Genomic DNA, 10124 nt, shown 5'->3' with positions numbered 1-10124 from the left:
GTAATATGAATGGAGGCTTCCAAGTTCAAACACCGCAGCTCAAAAACCAAGATTCGAACTTAGGCTAGTATCTTGGGATAAGTTGAAAACTTTGAATTATGTACTATGTACCCTAAAGTCCACAATCGAGCGGCAATTTCCTTGCTCTCTCTCTCGCATGCGCACATAGCAAGGCAGTCGACTGTTGATTCTAGAGCCAAATCCGCTTTTTGCACTTGCGCTCAGATAGCCTCGGAGCCTTGTGCTCAGACAACGGCCAGCTTCAGATGCATTGCGCTCATCTTTCAAGCCTCAGACAGCGCCGGCCCTGCTCAGAGCTTCATGTTGCATGATGCAGCATTTTCCTCAACATTGAGCATTGAAGGCGAGGCCTTGTTGCCGTACTGGGCCTTGGCTTGCTACCTTTTGGTGTGTACATGCAACACTGTACAGTGTACCAGTGTATTGCAAGAAGAATAATGAGTTAGCCTTTCCAAGCTTCAAAGAAAAGAAAAAAAGAGAACACAGGAAAAACACCTTTTGGAAACAAAACTCAACTACTAAATAGCACAAAGCTTGCCGCAACTTGTTCCAACAACGGTGGGCATCCAACCTTGATTCTTGAGCTCCTAAATCTGGTACATATTTGTTTGCTTTTTCCGCTTGCTACTTATTACTTTCATGAAGTTGAAAATCCTTGTGCTTAAAGATTTAGGCATCTATAAACCTAAACTATTTTTTTTGTATTGATATGGTTGTTATAGCTTGTTTTAAATGGACATTAATGATTTGGAAAAGAGTAATAAAGGAGATGTAAAAGTAATAAGAAACGACAAGGTACACTTCTTCAATGGGCAGAGCTTGAACCTTCTAAGATAAACTCTAAGAAAACGAAAGGAGACTCATCCAACTTATCCAAGATAGTTGCTAGTGATGAAATTTATTCATTATCTTTAGCAGATAGGTTAGAATTGCAAAGAAGAATTGTAATAGGACTAGTCTTTGAATTTTATTCATTATCTTTAGCAGATAGGTTAGAATTGCAAAGAAGAATTGTAATAGGACTAGTCTTTGAAGTTCTTAAAGTCGAAAAGAATGTAGCAAGGCATATCTTTCGTTAGCACCATTTGAAAGATTGTTGAATAGTCTATTAAATAGAGCTTATACGAATGAGTTGAGATATTAAGAGAGAACATATATTCTTTTTTTTAAATAATACACTAAAGACGGATTTGATAAAGATTAATGAATAACAGATAGTCTGTCTATGAACAGTAAAATTGAGATTTTTATTAATATCAATGTTTTATATTTATGTGTTTTATCTTAAAATGCATGGGTAGGCTTAAAATAAGTTGTAAAAGTAGTGGAGGCCCAAAAATAGAGGTTTTATGAGTCGCGACCTAAAAGTTGCGTTTTTAGCCAAACAGAGACGTTTTTCGTAATTCTGTCCTCCTACCTTGTAGACCAAACCTATTCCCGTCGTTTTGAGTACCTGGATCGCTCTGTTCTGAGTTTGTTTGTAGAAGTTATAATGAAAACAAACAGAAGGCAGTAGCAGTGTAGTATACACAGGGACAGACACACATACAACATCATATAGCTCTCCCTGCTATCAACCAAGAAGTGGATTGTTTCTTCATGGTAGAGTATTGCAATTGAGATTATGAAGGTGTAAAATTATGTTTTTTTACTTTGATTATCATGTTGAATTGGTTGCACGAGTATGTTCTTTTGACTATTTTGTAGTCGAGGCAGAAATCAGTTTGTGAAACCGTATCTGTGCAAAGTGTCATGATAAAAATCTAACCTTTACGGATCGCTTAGCGATCACGTTCTTATCTTATTCTCGCAGGTATACTTAGTGCAAAAATCGAGTTGATTGAACGCCTAAAAAGCGACTATTTTGAGAAGCCGCATGCTTTTTGAGGAAAAGAAGGATTAAAGAACGACGGATGGTGCGTTTGGGGATCATTCACAGATCTCCTCTTCTGCGAGTGTGAGTGCGAGTGAGAGTGAAGTGAAGCTCGGGGGTGGTCGGGAGGTTCGAGCTCGATACAACAGAGTGCGCCTATATTCAATTGCTCCTCTGTTGTATCAAAACTCTACAAAGATTCATCAATACAAAGATCTCTTTCTCTATCTTTTGTTGTCGATCTCTATTATTCGGTTCCCGTGACAATTGGTATCAGAGCAAGCGGTTGATTCTGGACATGGAAGGATACGAGAGGAGGATGAAGGAGCAAGAAGACCAATTCGGCGACTATGAGAAGATCTAAAAATTGCAAATAGGGAGCGTGCTGGGGTTCTGCGGGGCAAAGCAGCATGAGAGCTTGATATCTATGTAGACCTTGATGGCCAACATGAAGGTGAAAACCATGCTAATCCACCTGGAAACAATAATCATCGTGGCGGCGTTGGGGTACCGCCAAAAGAAACGATGACGATATGGGAGAAGCGACAATCAAATCATTCTTAACGAAGGCTAAGCTTAAAGAGTTTGATGGCATAAGAAAGATATGCGAAGATTTAGAAGCGTGGATTGAAGAACTCAAAGATTTGGATTATACTTTCAATATCGAGAACACGACCACGAGACTTTCGAATGCTCAAGCAAGGTGACCGATAAGACAATACGTACCAAGATGGCTCAATTGGAGACTTTGGCGGCGTACGATAAAGGTAAGTCATCTACCCCTTCTTTGTGATGTTTTATGTCTTTGATACGTCCTTTGAAAGCTTCTGTGAGATCGAATTTATGCGTAGAAGTTGAGATTAAAATTTGAATTTCTTAATTGATTTGGATAGTATTCATTGCTTCTTATCGTTTAAATTGATTGAGAAATTAAACTTGAAATTAAATCGAGAAGTTAAAAGACTTGTGGACTTAACTAGTGGTAATAATAGTTTCACGAAAGAGTTAGTAGAAAATTTGTTTTTTTTTCTTTGAAGAGTCGAAATCATAAAGATGATTTCTATAACATAAACATTGATATGCATGATGTTATCATTGGTATCAATTAGACCATTGAAAATCATATTTTGATTGATTGTTAAGAAAGAAAAATATATCTTTAATCATTTGATGATGATAAGTCACACTCTTTGTGGAAAGAAAGAGATTCTAAATCTAGTTTTGGCAATGGAATTGATAAGGTGACTTAGATAAGAGTGTGAGACGTTGCTTGTGTTTGCTTGTGTGAGATGTTGCTTGTGTTTGCTAATGAGATTAAAGAAGAATCTGGGGATAAACATAAAGAGACAAATCCAGAATTTATAGAGGATCTCTTACATGAAGTTAAGGATGTGTTCCGGACGATCTTCCTGGTATACCTCCGCCTAGAGCGGTAGACCATGCCATAGATCTATATCCAGGAGCGACACCTTATTCAAGATCTCCATACAGGTTCAATATTGATGAGCTTAAAGATCTCAAGATACAACTTGATGACCTTTTGGGTTTCATTAAACCTAGTGTATCTCCTTGGGGTAGTCCTGTGTTATTCCAAAAGAAAAAGGATGGTACATATAGGTTATGCATTGACTACAGGGAGTTAAACAAACAGACCATTAAGAACAAATATCCTCTTCCTCACATAGATGAACTGCTTAGTCATTTGAGTGGTGCCATAATATTTTCAAAGGTTGACCTTCGTTCTGGCTACCATCAAATCCGTATCAAGGCCGAGGACATTCCAAAGATTTCTTTTCGTACACGTTATGGACATTATGAATTTACAGTTCTTGCTTTTGGTTTGACTAATGCACCAACAACTTTCATGTGCTTAATGAATAATATTTTCACCAGTATCTTGAGGACTTCATTCTGGTATTCTTGGATAATATTTTTGTGTATTCTATGAATGAAGAAGATCATGCATTGCACTTAAAGAAAACATTTGAGGTTTTGCGTGAACATAAATTATATGCCAAAGCAAGTAAGTATTCTTTTGCAAAGGATCAGATTGTGTATTTGGGAAGAGTGATTTCTAAAGAGGGGATTCACATTGATCTTGATAAAGTTAAGACTATGTTAGTAAGAGATGTAAGAAGATTTATGGGTCTAGCACAATATGAGAGAGCACACATTAAAGATTTCTCTAAGATAGCAAGTCCTTTGACCGAATTGACCAAGAAAGACAAGGGTTTTGTGTGGACTTCTACCTGTGAGACTGCTTTTGAGACCTTGAAGGCTAAAATAGCAGAAAATTGTGTTTTGAAAGTTCCTGAGATGGGCAAACCATTTGTTGTGTCATGTGATGCTAGTGGTGAACAACTAGGGTGTGTTTTGACACAAGAAGGAAGAGTGGTTGCATATGAGTCTAGGAAATTAAGACGACATGAATTGAATTATGCAACACATGATTTAGAATTGCTTGCTGTTGTTCATGCATTGAAACATTGGTGTCATCTTTTGCTTGGTGTCAAATTTGAATTGCGTACTGATCATCAAAGTTTGAAGTATATTTTCACTCAGCCATTGTTAAACAACAGACAAAGGAGATGGATTGAATTGTTGGCTGAGTATGATTTTGACTTGAAGTATTTGTGTGGGAAAGAAAATAAAGTTGCAGATGCATTGAGTCGTAGGCCCATGTGTAATTGTTGACTGTTGTGCGATCCAATTTGATTGATGAGATACATGCTGAAGTTGAAAATGATTCCTTTTATATGCCTATTTTGAAATTCTTGCGTGAGAATATTGGTGAGATCTATGAGAACAAATATCACTTGTATAAGGGAAATCTATATTATTATGACCGCTTGTGTATTCCTGCAAATTCTTCTTTTAAGAGTCAAATTCTGCATGGGTGTCATAACTCACCTTTTTTTGGTCATCCTGGATTGAGTAATACATATGAAAAGATTAAAAGTTCATTCTTTTGGCCACGTATGAAATTGGATGTTAAGAATTATGTGCGTGAATGCTTTCAATGTCAACAAGTTAAAATTGAACATAAGAGGATGCCTGGTGACCTTCAACCCTTAGACATTCCTTTACAGAAGTGGGAGTCTATATCCATGGACTTTATTATTAGACTTCCTATTACTCGTGGAGGGTATGACTCGATCTTTGTGGTGGTAGATAGACTCACAAAACAGGCTCACTTCTTTTCCGTGAAAATAACTGATACTGCTTTGACCATTGCACGCTTGTTTCTGAAAGAGATATTTCGTTTGCATGGCATGTCCAAGAGCATAGTGTCTGACAGAGATTCTAAGTTCACTTCTCATTTCTGGAGAGCGACTTTTGACTCTATAGGTACCCAGTTACGCATGTCTAATGCTTTCCATCCTCAAACCGATGCGGAAACGGAGAGAGTGAATCGTATTTTAAAAGATATGTTACGAATGTATGTCAATGAAAACCAATCTAATTGGAATGAATATTTGCATTTGGTTGAATTTGCATACAACAGTTCATATCATTCATCTATTAGGATGACCCCGTTTGAAGCAATGTAGGGCTATAACTGTCCCACACCTATAAATTTTCTTAGCTCGAGGAATAAGGTAGAACTGTCACGTGAGATGCTTGAGAAAATGGATAACAAGTTGGCCAAAATCAGGGGGAATATTAGAGAATCTTAAAAGAGACATAAACTGTATTATGACAAGAAACATCGTGTTGTGGAGTATGAAACTAGTGATATGGTTTTCTTAAAGGTCATTCCTAAGAAGTCTCATTTGATTCTTGGAAAGGATAGAAGATTGTCTCCATGATTTGCTGGGCCATTTAAAATTTTGAAGCGCATTGGTTCATTACCTTACAAATTGGAATTGCCTTCTCATGTTAAAGTGCATCCTGTATTTCATGTGAGTATGTTCCTAATGTGCATCATGTTTTACAAAACAACTCTAAGTTGAAAGATGACGGACCATTGACTGTAGAACCAGACTTAGTACTAGATAGGCGTTTTAAACATCTAAGAAATAGAGACATTGTGGAAGTTTTGGTTAAGTGGCAGAACTATCCAGTAGAGCATGCATCATGGGTTGATCTTAGTGTTTTGCAAAGAGAATTTTCCTCTCTTTAGACCAACTCTGAGGACAGAGTTAATTTTGATAAGGGGAGAATGTAATATGACTACTCTTTGAAGTTCTTAAAGTCGAAAAGAATGTAGCAGGGCATATCTTTCGTTAGCACGATTTGAAAGATTGTTGAATAGTCTATTAAATAGAGCTTATACGAATGAGTTGAGATATTAAGAGAGAACATATATTCTTTTTTTTAAATAATACACTAAAGACGGATTTGATAAAGATTAATGAATAACAAATAGTCTGTCTATGAACAGTAAAATTGATATTTTTATTAATATCAATGTTTTATATTTATGTGTTTTATCTTAAAATGCATGGGTAGGTTTAAAATAAGTTGTAAAAGTAGTGGAGGCCCAAAAATAGAGGTTTTATGAGTTGCAACCTAAAAGTTGCGTTTTTAGCCAAACAGAGACGTTTTTCGTAATTCTGTCCTCCTACCTTGTAGACCAAACCTATTCCCGTCGTTTTGAGTACCTGGATCGCTCTGTTCTGAGTTCGTTTGTAGAAGTTATGATGAAAACAAACAGAAGATAGCAGCAGTGTAGTATACACCGGGACAGAGAGACATACAACATCATACAGCTCTCCCTGCTATCAACCAAGAAGTGGATTGTTTCTTCATGGTAGAGTATTGCAATTGAGATTATGAAGGTATAAAATTATGTTTTTTTACTTTGATTATCATGTTGAATTGGTTGCACGAGTATGTTCTTTTGACTATTTTGTAAGCGATGCAGAAATCAGTTTGTGAAACCGGATCTGTGCAAAGTGTCATGATAAAAATCTAACCTTTACGGATCGCTTAGCGATCACGTTCTTATTTTATTCTCGCAGGTATACTTAGTGCGAAAATAGAGTTGATTGAATGCCTAAAAAGCGACTATTTTGATAAGCCGCGTGCTTTTTGAGGAAAAGAAGGATTAAAGAACGACAGATGGTGCGTTTGGGGATCATTCACAGATCTCCTCTTCTGCGAGTGTGAGTGCGAGTGCGAGTGTGAGTGTGAGTGTGAGTGCGAGTGCGAGTGCGAGTGTGAGTGCGAGTGCGGGTGAGACGCTGCATGCAAGCGAACTGAAGCTCGGGGGTGGTCGGGAGGTTCGAACTCCGTACAATGGAGTGTGCCTATATTCAATTGCTCCTCTGTTGTATCAAAACTCTACAAAGATTCATCAATACAAATATCTCTTTCTCTATCTTTTGCTATCGATCTCTATTATTCGGTTCCCGTGACAAGAATTGAGGTACATGCTACTTTCCAAGATGATTGGCTACAAAAGTTTGATTGGCTTGTATATAACAAAGAGGAAGCTAAATTGTACTGTAAGTTTTGTTTAAAATATCCTCATCACCATAGTGCATATTCAAGAGATGGTTCTGTTAATTTTAAGGTTAATCACTTAACAGCTCATTATCAAACTGGTTGTCATGTGAATGCAATGGATGCTTACCTCTTAGAAGGAAAGAAAATAATTAAAAACGGCATGAAGTGGCCACATAACTTCAAAGACGAGGCTCTCTTTACTCTTTTTAGGGTTGCCTATCATATGGCAAAGAAAAATTATGCATTTTATGGATTTACTGACATGATTTCTCTTTTGCAAGATTGTCGAGCGCTATATTCCACATCCTTGTACAAGGACGACAAGACTTGTGTAGAGACGGTTTATTGTATTGGTAAGTGTCTCATGAACTCTACTTTGAAAAAGTGTCTCGAAGTCCTTTCTTTGGTCTCTTGATTGATAAGTCTAATGATATAGGTAAGCATGGACACTTAATTATCTATTTGTCCCACCTCATTGATAAATGTATTCCAACCTATAGCTTTTATGGAATAGTTCGTGTAAGTGATGGAACTACCAAGTCTATCTTCAATGTCATCCTTGATGAGTTGAAAAAAAAATGATTTTGATCTTTCAAAGCTAATCCTTTTGGTTCTGATGGGTGTTCGACCATGACAGGGTTAGAGAATGGTGTTGCAACGCTTTTTTTAAAACTTGTAAATCCATTTCGAACATCTATTCATTGTGTTGCTCATAGGACAGCTTTGGCTATCTCTTCTATTGGAAAGAATTAAGTGATTGCAATAACATTGGAGAAGCTAGTTAATTTGATTGCTTCACATTTAAATCACTCTAGCAAGAGGCTTGACAATTTAAGGATTACTCAAAAGGATCTGGCGTGCCCGATCTTGAGATTAGAGCACACATTTGATATCAGGTGGCTAACGCGTGCATCCGCAATAGGCAAGGTATGTTCTTTCTTTATGCCATTCTAGTGGAGACAAAAAAAAAGCTCCAAGTCTTTTTGCTGATCTTTCTAAGTTTGAAAACATTTAATGTCTTTTTTTCTTAGCACACATTTTGAAAGGTATGTCTCTAGCCAGTAAGTCACTTTCAAAAAGAGTTTGTACATGTTACTACGTGTCTGCGATCATTCAAAAAGAGATCAATTTAATTCAGTAGTATTACATTGATCCTCCTGATGTTGATGAGAATGAACTTATTCTTGAAGCAAGTGGTTATACTTTTTTGCGAGAGTGTGGGCCATATAAAGGTTTTTTGTTTTACTTGTGAGGAGCTATTCGTGGAAAAAAGTTTTTGGATATTGATATAGAGAGAGATCTCTTTGGCATGGATCAAATGTGTGCTTTAGAGTTTCAGGTTTCTTTTTCAAAGAAGGTTATCGCCTCTCTTCGAGAACGTTTTGTTGACAATCCCATTTAGGGTAAGCTTGGTATTTTAGTTCTTGCACAACATTTAGAATTAGAGAAAGCTCTACGAGATTATGGTAAGTTAGAGGCAAAAGAAATAGCTTTCTTTTATAGTAAAATTAATTCTTTAGAGAGTATAAATTCTTCTAAACTTGATTGATGAGGATGACTTTATTAGTGAATTTTGTAGTTTCAAGCAACAGGCTTCTATTAGTTGGATATGTTTTAGTCTTTCAGATGTTGTAACTGTAATCACTTGCAATGAAACATGGAAAGACTCGTATCATAATATTTTGACTATTTGCTAGATTGCTTTAGTGCAATGCTCTTCCAATGCTATATGTGAGAGAGGATTTAGCACACGAACAAGGATTAAGACAAAACTGTGAAACATGATGGAGTTACAATCCTTGGATACGCTTTTGAAGATCAACATAGAAGGTCCTTCAAAGCTAACTGAAACAGAGTTCTAGAAGAGCATCATGTTATGGGGTGCTAAGGCACATCAACATCTCCTCACATCACAAGGTATATGCATCTTGATTCTACAATAAACAATATATGTCTATCTACTGCTTTTATTTGTTACTTTTGATTATTTCTTTTGCATCTAGAGTAGAGGAGTAAATCTAATCTACCATTGGTCTTGGCTGAGAGTATTTACTTCTCTTGTCCCCCAAGAGAGATTTTTGTAGCCATCATCATCGATGGTAATGGGATTCAATACCCCTACTCTCTCGTTTATGCGAATTACTATAAGTTCTACTTTGTGCTTTTATAAACGTCTCTTTGTAGAGTCTTGCAATTTGAGGATATGAAAATTATGAATCTCAATTCTCTATCAAAAATATCAAATTCAAGCTTTTTGAATGTTTATGATGCATGACAATGAATATACAATTTATTATTCTTATGAGTATCTCTATGTTTTAAATTTGCAATTTTGCAGCATTTTATCAAAGTCGGTTGTCAAGAGCCACTGTAGATACCTTCAATTGGCACAAAAGTGCCAGAATTTTTGTGACAAGTTGTCTTTGTTCTTTACTATTGTGTCAATTGTAGCTCTTTGATAGTTTTTTTGAGATTTGTCAAACTTCTGGTTGTGTGTTCAACACTATAAACTAGTCTTAAACATTGAGTTGTAGTAATGACTAAACATAGTTTGGACTCTGGGTGTGAAGGAGAAAAGTTAAAACTTAGTTGTAATATACAAGACAATGTAATCGGCTTTTGTTCCAACAAATTTTTTTTAAACTCATTGGAAGGGAAAAATCCTGCTTACTTGGGTTCAAAAAGAATTCAACTTCCTCAAATTCGGCGAAGCCGGGTCAGATAGGATGAGGGGCATATTTTACTTGTTGAGATTTTTAAATTTTCCTGAGCACTGTTT

The 10124-nt window shown here is 36.4% G+C and overlaps 1 pseudogene; it reads left to right on the top strand.

Annotated features, from left to right (window-relative positions):
* Positions 1-753: 753 nt before the first annotated feature.
* LOC147421058 (uncharacterized) lies at positions 754-9329 on the top strand (annotated as a pseudogene).
* The last annotated feature ends 795 nt before the right edge of the window (positions 9330-10124 follow it).

Source organism: Adiantum capillus-veneris, chromosome 28, assembly GCF_014529385.1.
Source record: "Adiantum capillus-veneris isolate H3 chromosome 28, ASM1452938v2, whole genome shotgun sequence".
Taxonomy (NCBI): domain Eukaryota; kingdom Viridiplantae; phylum Streptophyta; class Polypodiopsida; order Polypodiales; family Pteridaceae; genus Adiantum; species Adiantum capillus-veneris.
This window is presented reverse-complemented; position numbering and strand designations above follow the sequence as displayed.